Genomic DNA, 21,211 nt, shown 5'->3' with positions numbered 1-21,211 from the left:
TTTAAATACTAGTATTTTTTTAAATATTCTTTCTTTAGAAAATGACAGTGTTTCCCCTCTCATTTCTGAAAGAGAATATTCATCCTTTCCACACAGAAATTCAGATATCTTCCCAGTTCTGTATTAAAGCCTTGCTAGAGCCGGTCCCACTGTTGGACAGCTGGTAAAGCTGAGCCAGTTCTGTGGGATTACAGAGTTTTGAAACTCAGAATAAATAACTCTCATGACTAAAACAAGCCACATTTATGAAGAGGTGTGGAATATAACAGAGCCAGAAACAGCATTTTTAAGATCTGACATCAAAAACCTCTGATAAGTTGTTTTATTCTGCCAGTGGAGTTTCTCAACCACCATGAGCCCAAGTAGACACTAAAAATAAGATGTTATACTGCCTTTCTCTTAGAATACAAAATGTAAATGGTGTGCCTTAAGTGAGACGTTAATTCTTCTCTATCAGTAGAAAACTTCAGAGACAAAAGTAAAAAAATCTTCAATTCACAGACTAAAGTGTTGAATAATGTACAGAATGTGAGAGGGAATGATTATTCACTCTCTGTTCCAAAACAAGAACCAAGAGCCTTGTAAAATTAGCAGGAACAAAGTTATTTCCCAAATACATAGTTCTACTGTGGAATTGTTTGTAGGTATACAGTGATTCAAAAAGAACTGGAAAAATCCACTGGGAAAACTCAAAGACAGCATCTTATGCTCAGAAAGGTCCTAAGCCCATGGCCCTGGGCTCAGAGAGTGCACCCAAGAACATCCTACCTGCCTTTCCACTCCTAGCTGGTCACAATTGCCAATGTCTGACTTGGAGAAGAAATTTTACTTTCATCCTTCAAAAACACATTTCCAAAAAGTGAGAGTTTTTCCCTCATAAAAAACAAGAGTATGTGGATCACAGCCAAACAGTCCCTTACTATCATTCTGATTAAAGGTCACAGGAAAACGAGCTAAAAGCTAACGAAGGGCTGGTAGCTGAATCCAGGTACTGTTCTCACCATAGTCTGGATCCAGGAGTGGGTCTGGGCAGACACGGGATTAGCAGAAGTCTCCTCATGTCAGCAGGTGATAAGCAAACACCGCTCTCACCCTTCCAGACCTCTCTTAACCTTTTGACACTGTTAATCAAGCTGCCCGCTCTCAAAGGCTCACAGGAGCAGGTGTAAGTCCATCAGTAAACATGCCCTACAGGACCACACATTAACACAACACTTGTGGGCAAGTTTACCTGACAGGAGCTGAATTCAGGTGAAAAAAGAAGGTTGCAATGGAGAACAGGACATAGAATTCACCTCAGCAATGCATTCTGTTTCCATGACACAAATTCATTGAGAAAAGGAGCTCATGGACTTACTGTTGAAATCAGACTCTCAGAACAGCAACACTTAAACCCAATATTGACCGTGTTGCTGGCACTGACTGGGAACATCCCCTCAGTGACCAACAATCTGCCCTCAGCTGTGACCTTTTGTTTCTTTTATTTAGGAATCCAACATTTCTGGCATGCATCCATCAGCCCTTTGAAAACTTCAGAAGGAACAACATTTCTGCCCTCTACTTTGGTTTCCTACAGACCCTTAGAGCAGGCTCAATTTTTGTCTTTAAGGCATCCTGTGGCCTGGTTTCTGGCTTCAAAACTTCTTATAAATTAGCTCCTCAGGCATGAAAGATTGCAAAGCACAAGCAGCAGAAAGAACATCTATCCAGGGTAGAGGTTCTTTACAGGCCAGTCCCAAACTGGAACAAAAGACCAGCCCTACCATTTTCAAAAAAGCTGAAAATATATTTACCTAAAACAACAGAAAATATGAACCAATATAAATCAAAACCTGACAAGAGAGGAATTAGTTACAATGAAGGTAAAACAACTTAGGCATAACATTTGGCACAAAACTCCCAGGAATAAGAGTATTATGCCAAAAGCTGGGAAATAAACCATATAAAGCACAATGCAAAAGAAAAGGAATCTCTCACTTTCTCAACATCCCTCTCTTGGTAGCGCTGTGAGTTTTCAGGCTCACGCTGGAAGCATGAAGATGTAAGGAGAAGGTAAAGTCATACAACAGGAAGCCAAACTTAGACCATGAGTTGTGTTCTTCAAAGGGTGTGTTTCATAAGGAGCTATAAATCTGGCACAAATTTTATTTTTACCACTTATTGCCATCTCAACAACATATGCACAAAATTTTCTGGGTTCAACCCTATATATACTGAGAGAAAGAAGAACAGTTATGAAGTCACCTTGAAAACTATTGTTAGGTTTCCTTATTTTCCCCTATAAATGCTATGAATTAATTTAAGAGATTATATTTCAGTCCTTTTTTTGTGTCCAACACTTTCATGTCACTTTTTATTGGCATTGAGCAGCAATTGAGCACTAAAGAACTTCTGTTTACCTGTAGATACCCAGTTTCTCTTTCCTCTGGTTACTATTGACTCCAGACTTACTTGTGCTGACAGACAATCTGCCATTCATAGTGCACGTTGAGTATTCTCTGAGCTCAGCTGGCTCACAGAGAGAAGTTAAAGAGAAGCTGATGATACGAACAAACTGAAAAGGACAGCAAAGCATAACAAAAAAACCAGAAAAATAGTCTCTACTGTCATTTTCTCTGAGTGAAGGAAAACACCTGGGATTAGCAAGAGGATGGACACGAAGCAAACATGGCAGGGATGGGGAGGGAAAATTCTAGAATTGATTCTATTCCCATTGTCTATGGTAATAACAAGAAACATTGATTTAAAAACAATTCCAATATCTTCTAGTAAATTGCTTTTGTTTTCCTGTGATAATATTGCAATCTTCTTGGGAAGAATCCCAATAACCCCATGAATGTATCAGACATTACGTTCAGAAAGCACATAAACCTCAAATACACACAGTTGTTCATCCTCCAGTCTTGCTGGATGGATTTGGTTCAGTCAATTCTCCCAGTTCAACATTCACATGTGATCCCACACAACCCTCATTTTAACTGGGAAAAGAGCTCTGCCAGTGGCAGAGAAGGCACACACACCCTTGTCAGTTGGCTGAAGTGCTTAAGTCTCACAAAAAGGGACTCTGCTGGATGCACAGCCAGTGCACTTTTCTGGGTAAAAGATTTTATCCTTTCACTACAGTCCTGTTCACCTGTAAACATTCAAATGTTCTTTGCAACCTGTATAAGTTTTCCCTCCCAACAAAGGGAAGCAGTTCTTTATTTCATATCAGTTCATTACAAATGTCAAAACACAAAGCAACACCCATTAAGAGGTTTTGCTCTGCACAATTTTTTCAGAGGTCAGCCCAACCCAAGCTCCACTGATGCTGCTTTACCATCAAGCCTCTTGTTCTTATTCACCCTGCTACTTTTCAGTGAAGTGCTATGAAATGCCTTGTCAGGGTCCTGAAAGGAAGCATAAAGGAGGTGATTTCTGCATGGATACACAGGCTCCATGCTGCAGCACTGCAGCTTCAGAGCATCTGCCCTCAGGGTAGGACCTGCTCTTCTTTGGTTCATACAATGGTGCTGCCCACACCACCAGCACAAGACAAAATAAACTTGCTTCTGAGTACTGCCCCCCAAAAATCTGCTCTTCTCTTGCAAGATTTTCTGCTTTTTGCAGTATGTATTTAATCCAGACACCTCCACGCAGACTGCTGTGTGTGGGAACACAACTGCCAAGGATCTGCTCGTGCCTCAAGAGGGATTACAGGTAGGAAAAACATGACAATGGAAAATGCAGGTGAAGGGGGGTTTTGGAGGAAGAAGAATTGAAGAGAAAGCTGGGCTTATGCTACAAAGGAAGACTCAAGATAGAATAATTCCTTTTTTATACAATACCTTTCTCCTAGCTCTGCTGTTTGCCAGCACTGTAACGAGAAGGGAGATGAATTTCACCCTGAGATGTCTGACAGCACACTAATAGAGAAAGATCCAGGGCATGCTGGATTCAGATTCAGACACCAGAACTGTAATCAAAAGAAAGGACTGTTCTTGCTTCAGGCTCTGAATTAATTCCCCTTTTCTGTCACTTAAATTACTGTTGTTTTTCTTAAATTGTGCATACACACGGATATTAGCTAAAACTAAACAAATAAGGACTGGCTCCAAAGGCCATTCCTGCAAGATGTCTGTCAGTTGAATATCAAATAATTCTGGTTGCCAATGACTCAGACAAAAACTATGTGCACTGAGGACATGAGAAAAGAATAAATTACCTTAGACTTGAAAAAAGAAACAGCTGACTTTTCCACTTCAGACACCTTACCTGACCTCTGCAGAAGTCTGGCAAGATTGACCTGTCTTTTTAAGGTCCACTCTGGAAACCAGAATAGTCAGTGACCTTTTTTACTGGGAAGTATAAAGTCCATTTCTGCAATTACTTTTAAAACTATATAGTTGTAAACACACACACAGACACACAATGTGTTTTATCCGGGTAGCTTTTAAAATGTTGCCACTCCATTAGGTTGTAATAGCTTTGTCAAATGAGCCAAGTCTTGTGCCTCTTGGTAACAAACCTCTCTAAAGTTGGAAAACATTCTAATGAGCATATCACATCAAAAGCCTGCACAGTGCTAAATTAACATAATGTGATAAGATACAATGTGACACAACATCTTCATAAACTTAAGCATGTCAGAAAACAAAATATCTTTCTATCAGCTTATTCTGAATCTAATCCATATTTAATCACTCAAATCACTAGCCAGCAACTTTGAAAGTTTATTTAATACCACCATCACCAATTGTCTACAGTGACCCAATTAGAACTGTAGAAACAAGGGTAGCAAAACACCAAGACAGAGATGTTCAGGTCTTCAGAAACTCTCCACGAGTTAATTAAAATCCTGGTTTGGGGGTTTGGCATTACTTTATCAAGAGCAGAATGAATACTTCAGTGATTATTGTGGGCAACAAAAGTTAAGCAGATTTCTTTCTTTAAAAAAGCCATTTTTCCTCTCTGTAAAAGACAATGCAATATACAGAATCAGCACGATAATACAACTTACCAAAATCAGAAATACTGTAGGTGATGATTCTGTGGAACAAAATACTTGAAGCGTGGCTGAACTCAATGAACACCTACAGCAAGGCCAGGATCTGAAAGATATTGCTGCAACTGTGACTGGAATACACTTTTTTTCCAGTTAAAAATATTTTTGCTGGAATAAGAATCTCCATGGTATTTTAGTAATTCTAATTTTAATCTAAACAAATGCTGGGTAGCAGAAAGGTATGAGTATAACCCCTGCAAAAATAAAGAAAATAAGAAATATTTTGCCATTTGTTACCTTCAATGCTTTTCAACAGATTTTCACAGCAGAGAACCTTTCTGGACTTTAGATACAGTCTGTCAGACCTCCATGTGTTTTAAGTACTTATGCTTGGTATCAAGGGGGGGAAAAATAATCTTTATATTCTCAGATATGTGGAAAGTAAGGCACTTCTCCACCTAACAACAGATACATGCACATACAAATACAGAGCTTTTGCTTCCAATGCAAGTTCTTTCAGGCAAAAAACCCAAATCATTTCCTGAGCATCATATGTCCTTTTTCTGAAGCACCAAGTCCTCAGCTATCCTGAACAGTGCTGCCATAGCCCACACAGTGACCAGCTCAGATCCTGTTCAAATGGACAGAGCTGCAATTCCAGTCAAGGAACTGATTATCTATAACTCCATAAACCAGCAACAGCCCAAAAGGGTGTTGTTTATCATTTGAGAGAATGTAGCACAGGATTAAAGAACCTTCAAATACAATCAATTTTACTAAAATTCAATTGAGTGGCAGAGGTATTTTCATCTATCTTCATGACTGTGCTTATCAGCAGTGCTAATAATAGTGTTTGTTTAACTAAAGTAGTGTATTTTAAAGAGCATAGTTTGAAGAACAGCAACCCCTGTGAAACCACAGAGTTCTCCATTTCAGGCATGGTCTTTTCCACGTTGCTTAACCAGTATGTGGTCACCGTTTCAATCCCTCTCAAATTTCAAGAGTAAATCAAATTAAGGGGAACAAATTGGCCCCAGCTCTTTGAGGTCTAATTTATACACAACCTTGTTTAAAACCTGCTTGCAAATTAAGTATTATTATTTGGAGAGGGGGAAGCTCTGTTTGGAACAAAGCAGTTAACAGTTCCTTCATTGGCATGTTCTGGTTTTTTCCCCCAGTGCTTGCCCAAAAACAAATCTTCTTGTTTAATTCTAGAAACAATGAGATTCACTTACCTTTAGCAGATACATGTAGGGAAATTGCAGGGGGGCAATGAGGGGCAGGGCAATCAGATTTTAAGTGAAACAATTTGTTTTTTTCAAAATTCAAAATTAAATACTCTGTCAACTCTTCCTAGAGAATAAAAAAATGGACAATTATGTTTCATCATATTATTTTAAAGGACTTCTCAATGAAGAAGTATTGAATAAAAGTGTTCTAAGCATCACTTAAATGTTTCACCTAGAAATATTTAAGACCAAACAACTTCAACTGAGGGGGAAGGAAGTGTCAAATCTATGATAAATCATTTGGGCTCTGACAAAAAAAGTTCTATTGGCAGAAGAGCTTTGCTCTTCCTCTAGTGATGGTAAAGAGGTGGAACTGGGGGTTAAACAAAGCATTTTGGATTTCCACTGATCCTCCCAGTCCTTGATATGTGACTTCTTGGACTTGCACACCACTGCAATAATTTTTCACTCTACTGCCCTCTGCAATCCTGGCTTTGAAAACAGCACCTGTGAGAAGTGCAGTGACACCCTGTTACCTTGGCACTGTGGGACTGACAGGCTGCAGAACAGGACACTTGCTGAGCTCTCCCAGTTGATGCACTTTACAGGGTGCAGAATTCTCAGCAGGTTAGCTAACTCTTTGTAGACCTACTAAAAACAAATTTTTGGAAACATTGTGCTAGTGTACTTTTTCTCTTCATAAAGATTAAGGGATTGGAAGAGAAAGTGAGCTTTTAAACAGCTTTTCTGGGTTTAATCTCCCAAGTACTTTTACCAAAGGTACATTGTGATCAAGTAGGTTAATCTGCATCATTTTATTGGACAATGTATTTGCATTTATCAAAATCCTGCATTTTTTATTTTTGGGAATTCTGGCTGTTGCCCTCCTGAACTATTTGAAAAAGAGGTGACAGAACCTGAGCACACCTTTCAGAAACATAGGTAATACACAGGCTTGCAGAGGTGACTGGAGAGCAACTCCTGGGAGGGAGGGAGGAAGAAGGAGACGTCTGAAAGCAAGAAAAAAACAAACCTGAAACACATCATCAGGTTTGCAAGAGAGTAAACCCCTAAATTTGATGGGAAGAGGACTCAACAAGAGACCAAAGGTGATTTTGAAGGTGGCAACAACACCTCCTTCCACTCTTGGATGGCTCCTTCCCCTCTCACCTAAGGCACAGGATTTCTCCTCAGGCAGCCACTTGTCCCTGCCACTGAATAACAGTCCCCATTCGTGTCTCCATTCCTTGGGGCAGGCTGGGATCTTCCCTTTTACCTCCCCATCCCAGGAGAGAGCACGCTCCTGCAAAGCCAGCACAGGGACAGCTGCAGAGGATGCACGTGCTCACAAACAGCCCCAGACACGCAGGTCTCCTGCCTGCTCTCCCAAGAGGAATAGCTGGGCAGGAGGCAGGAGCAGCCTCCTCAGCCAGAAGCAGCCAGTCATCCCTCTGGCACAAACCAAGCTCCCTTCAGTTTGCCAGCTCAGGCAGCTGTTTGGCAGCCAGATCCCTTGCAATGTAAAGAAGGGATGAAATAAACCATTCTTCTGACATATAGAACCTGCCTGAGGTGGCGTTTTAATGAACAAAATAGAGGAGCTAAGTCTTCCAATACTGGATAAACATTAACATTATAAGAACTGAGTTGTAAATAAAGCACATTTCTCTTCCTGGTGCACCGAAGAGGTGAGTGTGTGAGTGTCCTGTTCCAAAACAACCTGTATCTATACAGCCTGACAATCTTCACCCACATGCTCCCCTGTCCCCCAGCTCATGAACTTGCTTTTGTTTCCCAAGCACGGCAGACTTGGTACAATTTCCCAGGTGCAAAGCCCACTGGCACAGCAGATGATTTTCTAACAGCAACAACTTTAAACTTCACCAGCACAAACACAGCTGGCCTGAGCCCAGCTTAAATCAGGCTGGTCTGCAACCAGCAGCACGAAAAGGTTCTCACAACTGCCCTGCACTATCAGCTTCCCCAGCCTCTTTCACAAACTGATTTTCAGGATCTACATTTACTAAATCCATACAAAGCCTGTTGCTTTGCCATGCCTTGTTATGTGTGACAGTTTTCTGCTGCATCCTTACAGACCACAGGTACCTTGGGGACGGCTGATGGATCCTTGAGCAGACAGCCTGGGAAGTTTGTAAGGACGGTGAGCTGCACATTTCCCCAGTGACTGTTCTATCCAGACTATTCAATAGTGGAAAATACTGTAACCACAGCTGATTGTACAGTGAAGGCTCTGGCCTTCAAAACTTTTAAAACAAAAAGTGTTTCAAAAACCTGACAAGAGATTAGATTTGCAATTACAATCCAGGAGAAACATCCCTTGTGCACTTCTCTAAGTTCCACACTTCCAAAGTCTCTAAGTAACAAAAGCTAAGGAATCCTTTGCCAGCTAAGCATCATCTCAGTCTACTTCACTTTTGTCCAATAATTTCTGGTCTTTAATATCCAACTATGAATCCCCTTCAGCTGATTTCCCCTTACTCTAAATCTCTCAAGTAGAGAAGCATCATAATAATACATATTTCTATCTATTTCCTTTCTTTCTCCTGAATAATATCACCTTGTTTTACCTAGAAACAGACTTATTTTTTCAAATAAACGAATAAAAGAAAGTTTTAAGGCCAGTAAAAAACACAGTTTACCTAAAAGCATGAAAGAACCACGGGATGAAAGAAAGTCAGAAAACTCAACACAGTTATTCTAAAATTCTCTATTTCCTGAGGTAAAAGTTAGGTTTGAAGTTTGTTCTCTTTCACACTCAACTGAATTATCTGAAGTTAATTTCTAAGATAAAGATTACAATACTAAATTGGTTTTTTTTGCATCACAAAGCCTTGCTCTCAAACTGTTAAGTACGCAAGCAATTGTTTTCTAAAAGAATAGTCAATGATCATATGGTAATTTTTCCACTGAAATCACCTAGAGAAGCAGTTCAAGAAGCAAAAATATTTGCAGGGTCAAGCCCTAAACTAAAGAAAAAAAAGTTATATACAAAGCATCTTTTAGAAATTCATTGTAGATGGAGGAAAAACAAATGACTTTATTTGTTGTTTTAACAAGCATGTTAATGTTTTTGCATCACGTACAAGAAATAAGTCATGACAACCTCCACCTACGTGATCTCATTTCACATTTGCTGTTGATGACAGAAACCCAGCATTCCCGCTCATAACGTTACACCCTGTGATGTAGTGGCAGTTTTGAGCAAATAATGACAATGTGGAGAACACCCAAAGCACAGCGGAGCTGACAGCAGTGCGGATGTGCATTGGGAATGTGGAAGCTGTGCTGTTTGTGGGACTAGGTTTGTATCAGTGCTCCCTGAGCCACATGTGCACAATCACATCCCCACCAGGCATGGAAAAACTCAGTCTCAGAAGTACAGCTTTCACATTCACCAGGCGATCCTGGAAGGATAAAGCTAATTCCCAGCAAAAATCTTGTCAGAGATGGAATATACATAGTGTAGTTAGAGGAGACCATTCTTGTATTTCCTACATGGGATTTACTCATGAAGTTGAGAGCTGTTTCTTCACCTCCACTGGGATTCTATGTAGAGTCGATATCTTACAGGTTTAAAAAAAAAAGAAAAAGAAAGAGGAAGGAGAAAGTTCACTGATCTTGGCAGCAAAAACTCATACAAAGATTGAATTTGAGGAATGAAAACCATTCTTCTTGACAAAGGACGTAAATGGTTCCTAACCACTACACAAGAGTTGTATGTGTCAGATTTGTTAATTTGTGAGATTCTGGTTCTGCATAGGAATTACATTTCCCATATAGACTTCCCTCAGTGTTTTTACATAAACTTGTCTTAGTTCTTTCCTGATTTTCCTCAAGCTTGGCTAAGCCAGAGCCCTTATCAATCCAGACAGCACATCACAATGATCTGACTCCTACCAGTTTTCTTTACAAGAAAGGAGAATCAGCTGATATTTCCTGACCACTGAAGGACCAAATGGCTCCTACATGTTTCAGGTCAACACGCACAGGCAGCTCACCCTGCTGGCAGCTGTCACTGAGCAGGGGACTTCTACTGCAAAGTACCTTCAGAAGCCGGGGGCTCTGTTCCCAAAGCTCTCTGGGTCCCAGGACAGGGCTCACGCTGGAAGTGCAGGGAGGATGGAGCTCTGTCCTTGCCTGAAAAGAACACAAACTGTAGTGGAACTCAGTCCCATAACCAGCATTTCCTGAGCAAGGGGACTAAGTCCAGCTGCGTACACTAGAGAAAAAAAACACTTGGGAGACAAAGTCAGTCATGCTGTTATCCTGAAGTAGGGGGGTGGAACTTCACAGATACAACAGCCACAGTTTAAGAATTTAGATATCTTACTGTAATTTTTTACTCTGTACTTACTCCTTTGCAAACAAGGAAGATTTCACAATGTAAACATATGGTTTGCATGTCTTACCCAGACTCTGAATTTTGGGTTGTCACTCATAAGAATTTTTTTTACCTGTTGCATCTTAATTCACTTAGAATTTGGAAAAGCTGCTCTGCTCACATTGGCATCTACACAAGTTTGAGGTCATTTCAAAGTTCCATCAAATTAGCACTTAAAAGCACTGTTGGCTTTAACCTAGTTTTGAACCATCCCAAATAGCTCTCAATTTAACCAAATGCCAAAGCAGTGTGATGAAGTGGGTCTTATGACTCTCTAACTGTGCCTTATAGAGTGCCTAAAACAGCACATTTATTTGCCAGATCTCCAGACCAGCCCTGGATTTTATTTTATATTCATCCTGGGGTTTTAGTGGAAGAATCCAGAATAGGATCTGGAGAGCTACCATTGTGGGTGTGCCAACATAACCCAAATCTCAGTACCTTACATGACTGCTGCACAGCACTCACCTTCTGATTCCTGCTTATAATCAAGAAGAAACATCAGCATTTCATCATCATTTTGCAAAGAGTATAAAAGGTTAATGGTCAGATTTAGCAGAGAACAATTATACCACTCTAAGAGATTTTTTCATTATAGGTGCTCTGAGTGACAGTATTTCATAAGATGTGCAAAGTATGACTCAAAACCCTGAACACCAACTTAATTTGAAGTGTCTAGATGAAAAATCCAACCGACAAGTGCCATTCATCCCAAACAAATATCTTTCACACTGTTAAGCAAATGAAAAGATAGTAAAGCAAAATGGAATTTAAAGTGTTTTTGCTTCCCATTCTAGTGAAGCACAACATCTGAATCCCACTTCTGCTCTCTCCACAACTTCTGCTAATATACCATTGATCAGGCACTCCAAATAAGTTTAATTAGTTGCAAGTAATACACTCATTCACATTTTTTCTTCTTGGTTGCTGTTCATTTGGTCTTCAATATACTATGCAATATGAAATTGCCAAGATATTATTTAACACTTATACCATAGAGAGAGGTGCATTAGAAAAGAGAGCTTTTCAGAACTGACTTGATTTTCATGGGAAAAAAAACGTGGTTGCAAGAAAATTGAATAGGGAAGGGAAAATATTTCAGAAGGATTACCTTTCCCCACATCAGGCCAAGTCCTCAGTGGATACAAATCACTGGGGCTCTATTTCAATCAACAAAGCCGGTTCAGAAATTGGCCTTTTTCTCTCTCCAAATACCTCCTGCAGCTGTATGTTTGACTTTTTCAGATCTCCTTCTTCAAATTCAGCATTAAGAAAAAGCTCAGGGAATCCATTTGAATTTAGCTCACACTCAGGGTATTTTAGTGGATCTCAACCGCTAAAGCTGCATGAGGGAGAGTTAAAAAAGAAAAAGAAAAAAAAAGTTCTTTTACAGAGACTCAGAAGCTGGGTCTAGATGCCTTTTGAGTTTGAAGAAATCAGAAATGGATGTCTGGGCTCTGATACTCCCATAGCACGTCCAGTATTTTCAGCAACCATCCCACCCACAGACAACAAGATTCCAAGGAGTTAGATCCTGTGCCTCAGGAAACACTGTGGTGTCAACAGGAGTGGGTGTGGCTGAGTGGCTTTTGTGACAGCCATGGAGCTGAGGAAGATGTGAAAGAGTGGGGTTAAACCTCATTTAAAAAGATGAGAAGCAGGAACGTCCCCATCTCTTTGAATATCTTTTACTCAGAAAGAACAGCTGAAACTGCTGTGCTCTCCTCTAGTGCTGTCAGTCCCACTGCTGTGTGTGCCCAGGATATGACTGATGCACCCTGACACAACATATCAAAATGCCAAAAAAATTTGAAGCATAGTAGTATCTTTCTCATTAACAATGTGACAAGATCATGTTATTTTGAAGTGTCATGATCTTTTGGGGGAAAAGATTGTAACATTCAGATGAACTTTTTTTTAACTTATGAACCAATAATTATGAAATTGGGCAGCAGCATGAAAGTGACCATCTTTTCATCTGATTACCCCACACCTCCAACACAGACTATGATCAAGAAAATAAATCCTTACATAATCCACATTCTCAATTATTCTCAGAAAATAGCATGAAAACAAAGTAGGAAATCTGCTGGGGTACTGAGGACTGGGGCAGTGGGATTTCTGGGGGGAAAAAAGGCTCTCTTGCAGCCAGAAAAAAGCACATAGAAACATCTAGGTTATTGTTTCAAAGCCATAATAGTATTTGGGGTTTCCTAGAGGGTTAGTTTACCAGCATGCAACCTGAGACTCTTGATTTGTACAAGCTACCTAACAAGGTATTCTTAAACATATTAACAAGTTCACTCTACAAAACTCTCTGAAAATGAAACAGGGCTTATCAAACGTCCATACCTTCACATTGATATCAAAGACCAAGAAATGAGACTGCCAGACTGAATATTTTTCTAGTAGCTTTGCTTCTGTAGTGGGTAGTCGAGTCTTGCACATTTATGATTGTAATTTTTATGATTCTCATTTGAAAACTAATGAGACAATCACTCTGGGTCCAATACCAATACATCAATAACATGAGAAAACACAAAAGCCCATAAATACTGGTGTAGGCACATTCTCCAAGGTCCTGGTCCTCAGATGCCTTCTCCCTTGGATAAGCACCTTTAGCTTCAGGGGTCACTCATTCACAGCTTTGTTCTTCAGTAAGGGAACCCCCACAACTTCCCACAGTGCAGGCAGCTGGTGACACCCTTGGGAACAACAGCATTCCCCAAACACTTGTGGCAACATCATCATCCCATATCCTGTGCATCTGCTCCACTCACAGCCCTCTGTGGGGTGCACCACCTCTCTTCCAGAGCCACCAGCAGCACTTTGCCCTCCCACAGCAGGTCAGGATGGGGCAGGAGGGGCTCTCCCTGTGTGAGGGTCCAGACCAGAGACACCCTGCAGATGCTTTGGCTCAGCTGCTCTGCTGTGCCAGGGCTTCACCAGAGGGCATGGGTAGCAAATGGGCTTGGTTTAGCTGGCAGGAATGTTTGGGTCCAACCAGAGGAGCTTAGAGTATGCAGACTTTCCTTTTCCCCCCAGGGAGGGCAGCTGGACAGGGGGCTCAGCGCAGGCAGAGCCTGCTGCCCTCACACTTCCTGCTGAAGGTACAGCCACTCCATGCCTGATTTAATCTGGCTGTTTCCTTCTCCCGTGTGGAGGGAGGGCAGCAAACCATCCTTTTCTGCATTGAAAATCGACAAATATCACCTGTATTTATGTGTTATAAAATTCCAGGAAGCTGGCAAGTTTCTAGCCAGGAATTTCTAAGAGGCCCCAGGGTAACTAAATATCCATTTCCCACTAAATTTCAGTCAGATTGAGACACTTAACTCCCTAAAGTCTGTTTGAAAGTCCCAGTCCAAAAGTAATGCAACAATGAATAACAACATAAACTGTACAAGTAAGTTGAAATCAGTTCAGCCTTAACTATCATATATCTAAAGTTTGTATTAATAAAAATATACTTTAACCGAAGTGAGAGCATGCCCTTAGTGTTGGTATTATTCCCAGTTTCCAAAATAAACCCTTGTAGCTGTGGTTTAAAGCAAGCGTGTAGAGATAACAAATTACATTCTAACAGTTTTTCCAGTCCCTTGAAATGCTAGACATACTCACACTAAATGAAAAAATACTCTTTCAACTGTTTTTTATATATTGTGAAATGTTCTGCTTTGTAATTGGTCTTCTTTTATTGTCATTATTCGAAAGCACAGGGTCAAGGTACTGTGATGTTCTGAGGATCTGCTGCAGTGCACAGTGATTATATCTACCTTCTTCTGCTGCAATAGGTATAAAATAAAAGTTTATGATCTCTACCTTACATCACTCTCTTCAACACCACTTTACTTAAATCATGCACAGGGTCAGAATTTAAGATTGCTGAGGGAGAAACATGGACAGAGTTCTATGGTCATCTAAATTAATATTTTTTTAAGTTGTTGCTTCCTTGTCAAAATACCTCAGCAAAAAAAAATTGATCCAATCATTTTCTTAATGGAGATATCACCAATACTCAAAATAACGTCAAAACACAGTTTTTCTAACTTATGGGCTTGCACTCACCACATAATGGCTAAAACTCTCTTTGTACCCCCTGTATTATTCTTGCTGTTAGTACCCACGATATGGATTCTAGTAGAAGAGATGAACAGGCAATTTTGCTGATGATGCATAAAGCAAAATAAAACAAATTGTAATTTTCTATAACTGCAATATATTTGGGTTTGGAATGCTGGCTACTGTGAAAAAAATGATTTGTTTTTACCTTTAATTCTAAATTACTTTTGTTTAGTCGAACTTTCTACACAAAAACCCACCTAACAGGAAATAAAATATTTGCTTTTCTCTTTCCAATAGCTGTTTTATACATTGTAACTTCCATGGCAGTCATGTTTGCCATCATATGATCAAATCTTAATAAGAATGTATTTTTCACCCAATATAGCCCATAAAATCATGGGGGACATACACAGTGGTTATAAGCACTTTGTCAAATGGTTCAAATAGCCTGTGAAAATAGAATGTGTTTGTTAGGAGATTAAAGGGGGCTGTTGGATAATAGTTATCTTTATCTAATAAGGTGAAAGGCTTTGGTGTTGAAAGCATTATTCAAAAAGGTCCATTTGATATTAAAAATCTTAAGATGGGATGCTTGAGAAGAAAATGATAAAGGCTTTTGGATTGCACATAAGAAAAATGAGCATGCTGTAACAAAACAAATAGTTTGCACAGCCACAAGAGAGAGAAAGAGAGGGTTTCACAGACTAGATTTTTGCTTTACCTGAATATACTCAGTTCCACTGAGGTCAATGTGACTCTGCCAGGATAAACAAGGTGAGGACAATTGGACCCTCCCTATACCAAAAATATGTAAGAAATTGTATTTAGTCTGGATGTTGTCTCTCTGTGTCTACTTTCAGTCAAATGTAAGATAAGGAATACATGATTATACAAGCCTTGACAATAAAAGAAATATGACAATCAAAATTATGTTATATGGGAACAAATATTTATAGAAAATAGTGGGAGGTGACATTCATCCATCACTTCTGTAAGGTTCACAGTCTGTATGACTTAAAAGCCGAAAATAATTTCAAGTTACTTGGCTGGGGAAGGAACATGCTATTTTCACAAAGCAATTCAACTAGAGAACAGGGGCTACATTCACAAAATGTCTTGAGTGTTAAAAATAGACTATTTCAAAGCTGCACTTCAAAGCATCAGGTTTTCCAGTGGAAACTGCAACTGTGATTTGAAAAATTCCTTGGTGTAAGGTGAATAAACCAATAAAATTTCACTCTCCAACAGAGTTGCACTTTTTCCATGCACAGACCTCAGAGTCTCAAAGGTACACATTTATTTCTCAGAACAGTCTAGTTAGAGAAACTTACTGTTTTACTTTTCCTTTCTATTCTCTTTCCTTAGAATGATCTTGAAAGTCACGTTTCTAAATTTTATAGAATCATAGAATGGTTTGGGGTGGAAGGGACCTTAAAGATCATCTGGTTCCAATCTTCCTGCCATGGGCAGGGACATCTTACACTATCCCAGGTTGCTCCAAGCCCCGTCCAACCTGGCCTTGGACACTTCCAGGGATGGGGCAAACACAGCTTCTCTGGGCAGCCTGTGCCAGGGCCTCACCACCCTCAGTTAAGAACTGCTGCCTAATATCTAATCTAAACCTGCCCTCTGTCACTACATATCCAGGTTCCAGGCTGAGTCATCACTGGGTTACTACCTCTCTTTAATGCATCTACTATAATTATCATCTCATAGCAGACCTACTTCCTGATGAGGAATGGCAAGATTTACTTACATTACTAGTCCTGGAATTTTGCAGAATTTTCTCAGAGGGAAGACTCAGTTCTCTAGCTTTCTATTCACCTCAACTCTTATTTTCACCCCACCAGAGAGCCATTTGGAAGCCCAATTCTAAATTTAACAAAGCTAAAGTTAATTGAAAATAGCTTTTAGCTAGTGACCTGGCTCTTACAGTCCTTCTCAATCTCCAGTCAATTTTTACTTAAAATAAAACACCTAGGGAAATCCAAAACTTTCAAAACTAACAAAACCTTGTTTTCTTCTTACCTGGGTTTCCTAGTTGATAGGCTGGTGTATAAGCCCTTGCTGAACCTTTTCTAAGGTTGAGGTACTCATCACCTTTTCTTTGCAGTGTAACACAGTGTGTGGTTAGGTGGTTGTGCTGCATTTTCCCCTCTGCTCCCAAACAGAAAGAGACTTTCCTCCTCTCTTCCACTGTCATTCACGTTGATGAAACCAATAGGGATTGTGCTTCCACAAAATTTGAATTAAACTGGTCAAGTAATTCAAGGATTCTTATGGGGAGAGGGGATGCATGCCCACAGTGTGAAAAGACACTCCCCTTCTCCACAGGAAAACCAGACTAACAGTTAAATCATAAAAACATCCTGAAGGAAAAACTCTTTGCAGGTCCTTTTTCCTCAAGTTCTTCACAGCTTTCTGTTTCTTTTTTGGATGACCATTTGACCTTTTTTTTCCTGTTTTTTCTGCATCTGCTATTTTTTCCTTCTCTGTCTGTTCTTCCCTCTTTTCATTTCTCCCCTGTCTCCTTTCCCTGGATCAAAGTGGAAGGAAGGACATTTGAGCATCACTAATTTGTGGACCTATGGGCATTATATATCACACTGTGACAGATATCACAAGGAAGCAAACACTTCAGCTGCTCCCCAGGACTGGCTGCTGGGACCAGCTCCCAGCAAACAAGTGCTGGAATTTCCAAAAGCACATTGTCCTGCTGGAAATGGTGACAACCTGTCAAGCAGAGCCCTCACTCACACGCACATGGCACTGAGGCAATTCAGGTTTTCCCAGCCCAGAGTGTCATTCTGGAGAGGTCAAGAAAGTAGTTTAAACTTTCTGCCCTGGCTTTTATCAGCTTTATTTTTGTGTCTATTGCGAAACTGATATTTTCAGTACAAAACAGTGCTGAAATTCTTACTATCCTAATACAGCCTTGGAGTTAATTTAGTAAATTCAGCCTCCTCCATTTGGAACATACATCCCCAGCATTATCACTTTGTTTTTACAGGGCCAGAACTGGTAGCTTTTTATATTTTAATTTTTCATGTCTGTGCCATATTCCTGTAAAATTTAGAAATCTACAACACTCAGGATAAATCCACCTAATGAAGTCAATGGAATTCTGCCAGGTGCAAAACAGTGCAGGATCTGCCTCCTTGTTCTCATGATGGAGTGTTCCATCAGCAAGAGAAATTGCTGTCTAGCTTTGGCAAGATCACTTGGATGCTACTGCATATATAATATTCCATTTAAGATGACTGCAGTTCAAGAACCTTCATGAAAGATTATTTGCTTTAATTATTAAAACCACTTACATAGGTAGCTATAGCATATCCTCAAAGACAAACATAAAATTCAGTTGAAGTTATTTGCCAAAAATAGTTTAGGCAGAGACTTTCCTGTATTGCAAATTTATACAATAACTTGCCACAGAACTTTCTTACAAGGAGAGAATGGCACCAGAAGGGCGAGTTTCAAGAGTTTGTGGAATCAAAGAATAGCTGACACTGGAAGGCACCTCAGGAGATTGGCAAATCCAGCCACCCTGCTCAAAGCAGGATGCTCAAGGCCATGGCCAGTCAGGCTTTTAAACATCTTCATTTACTAAGCAGGATGGGGCTTTAGGGTGAGCTCAGTGACTCATGTTCTAGTTCTAAAACTTTCAAATGTTCATGTGTCCCATAAAAGACTCGTTTCTCTACTGACATTTTACATTTACATCTTAATTGAATCTCTGTGGCATCAGTTACTGATGATCTTTAGGGTAACTGTGAGCAAATAACATATTTTATCTCAGTGAAAAAGAGCAGTTATACTTTTGAAGGAGTGATTCATTGCTAAATGGGTTGAGTCTGTACAGAAAACATTCTGATGAAAATCTTTATGTATGGATTCCTATTAAACTGTATTCGGAGAAATAAATCTAAGCTTTCTGAAAAACAATCATAAATATACACATAAATTATTCCATGCAAAATAGAAGAGCTGGACTTTTAACACTTCCCAAAACAACTTTCTCTGGTCAGAACCAAGAAAGATTGCCCAAGTGTGCCCTTGTTTCATATATCTGTACCTTACTTCACTCTGAGCAATGGGAAAGGCTCAAGTGCTTCTAACAAAACCTCTCGTGGGGTTGTAGCAACCCCATAAGGCAGAGAGTTTCCAGATAAGGGGGTTCTGAGAAACAAAGTCTGATACACCAAGTACCACTGGGGAAACCTCTGCAGATCACTGCAATGACCAGAAAAAGCTGGATGCATACCTTAACTTGAAATAGGATTTTATTTGCAGAGATAACAGCTCAGGGACACTTTTTATAGAGCCACAGAAAAAATCAGGGCTGCTGAGTTCTGCCTGCCCCTCCAGTACTGAAAGCTTTGGTTCTATGTGTGGAGTACATAAATGTGTGTAAGCAGAGTGTGCAACCCAGACCTGTGCCACACTGAGCTGATTTCACACTGCAGAAATGCCTGACAAGGATAATAAATAAATCAGAACACATTAATTGCTTTCTCAAGTCTCCTAAAACCCATGGAACTTATTCCTGAGTGAGTTTGGTTCCTCTAGCCAGAAAAAAACAAAGAGCAGCTAGGACTTCCCACCAGCCATTTGAGGTTTCCCAAATTGCAAACATATATGAGAACTAATTAGGAGTATATTGTGTAAACAATTTTTGGAAAACTTTCAAAAAACCTGCAGGCACTGTGCACACTTCCCAAAAACTCACCTGGCAGAATAACAACATGGATTAACACATGAAAGGTCGTGAAAATACCTGGACATTCAGCTTTGGGATCATGGCGAGTACTGCCAAAAATCAGGAGCATTTAAAATTCTCCAGTCAGAAAGCCTGGGATATTAGTACACATTGTGCAGATATACATGCATATAGAAATTATATTTGACAGTGCCATTTGTTAGCAATACATTGTGCTCCCTCTGACAGCTTTGCTCTCTTACACAAAGTTCCTTGTGGCATGGACTCTCCTCACTGTGCTCAGGAGAAGCTCTCCCCAAAGACTGGGCCTTGGCTGTAGAACAGCCATCTGTGATGTGGTGATGTACATTAATCCAGTACTGCTACTACAGGACTTGAATTCATGCTCTTCATAAAGTACTTATCATTAAATAACATCATTTCTTACAGTAGTACAATGAAATAAGATATAGAAATCTAATATCATTCTCCTAAAATTTATTAGAGTGCTGATATTGGTTTATGGTTAAAATTTAACATGACTCAATGTCTTGGCATTATTCATACTATTTTCCAATCTAGCAATCATGGGAAGATTTTATAATCCACCCAGAGGATTTATAGCTGGCAGTGGAGAACATTGATTTAAAATGCCTTTTAAAATATTTCAGATGTAGTTGTCCAATACAACAGGCTTTATTTTCTTCTTCATCTGTTGATTCTTTCTAGATTAAGAAAACCTGATCCTAGCTCTTAGAAACAACTCCATCCTAGTGCTCTCCCAGGATGGTTTCCTTCCAAATTGGTAATACCCTTCAGACTGATAAGTCAGAATTCTTATCATAATGCAGTGAAAAAAAAGATTCAGAACCTTCTTTCCCCTCTCTATATAAAGACAGGTATCTACTATAATGTAAATTTTCAGTTCAATGTAGTGATAATTATTGGCACATGATTCTGCCATGAAATATGCTCTTCATCTTCTGGAGGTGCTTTATCATTTCGTACAAAGTGAGTTTATTTCACCTCTCTGGACCACACAATTCTGTCTGCTTCTTCTACCCTAATAAATTTTATTTTTTAACATATTTTTCTGTCACTGAGTGAAGAAATGTCAGCCTCAAGAGCTCTCATATTTTCAGAGTCCAGGAGCCAGATGGTCTCTTTATCTCATTGATGTGTTTCTTTCTCACCTGAGATAAAGAAAACAACTTGCCTTTTTCTTTTCCTCAGCCCTGAAAGTGACTTCTTGAACAATTGCCTTTTTTTGGTTTTGTAGAGTGTTTGTTTTGTTTTGTTTTGTTTTGAGAAAGGTCTTTGGTAATATTCTATTCTCACACATGATCTTTCTAAGCATTTTTCATGTATAGGAACATTTGCCTGCTCCTTTTGCCTAGAATGTGTCTTTGTGCTCCATGAGTACAGATCTGATTTACCCTACAGAGGTCAGCAGATCCATGCTCCTTCCCACCACCCGAAGGCCTGGCCCAGGGTCTTAAATTTGTAGTTACTTTAGGATGTTTCTAAAAGGATTCACTTGAAGGTTTCGGCACAGAAAAGTTCTTCATCCTTTTTTTTTTTTTTTGTTAGATGTCAGCAATTATAGTGAAATTCATGTATTCTATGCCCTTAAGTGCATTAATTAGCAGTAAGCAGTACTAGATGTGTAAAGTATTGTTTATCTTTGCAAATCAGGATCCCCCTAATCCTCTCCTTACCCCAGATCCATCAAGCCTCTCCTGGGTCACTCTATGAGTATGTCCCTGGATGAATCCGTGATCTCTGTCTTGTATCTCTCCAAACTCTGCCTATGAGTTAAAAAAATAAACTGT

General features: G+C 39.7%; 1 long non-coding RNA gene across 1 annotated transcript in view; it reads right to left on the bottom strand.

The window, feature by feature from the left end:
- Positions 1–6,236: 6,236 nt before the first annotated feature.
- LOC108640928 overlaps positions 6,237–21,211 on the bottom strand; it is a 61,028-nt gene continuing 46,053 nt past the window's right edge. The window contains exons 3-5 of the long non-coding RNA XR_001921598.2: positions 10,279–10,371; positions 7,141–7,223; positions 6,237–6,337 (exon numbers count right to left, since the gene is read on the bottom strand). This is a non-coding gene — a long non-coding RNA (uncharacterized LOC108640928). The remainder of the gene's footprint in view (positions 6,338–7,140; positions 7,224–10,278; positions 10,372–21,211) is intronic.

The sequence above is a fragment of the Manacus vitellinus genome, unplaced genomic scaffold (genome assembly GCF_001715985.3).
Source record: "Manacus vitellinus isolate BGI_N305 unplaced genomic scaffold, ASM171598v3 scaffold_48_pilon, whole genome shotgun sequence".
In the NCBI taxonomy this organism is placed as follows: domain Eukaryota; kingdom Metazoa; phylum Chordata; class Aves; order Passeriformes; family Pipridae; genus Manacus; species Manacus vitellinus.
The sequence above is the reverse complement of the archived record's forward strand: the minus strand, read 5'-3'. Positions and strand labels throughout refer to the sequence as shown.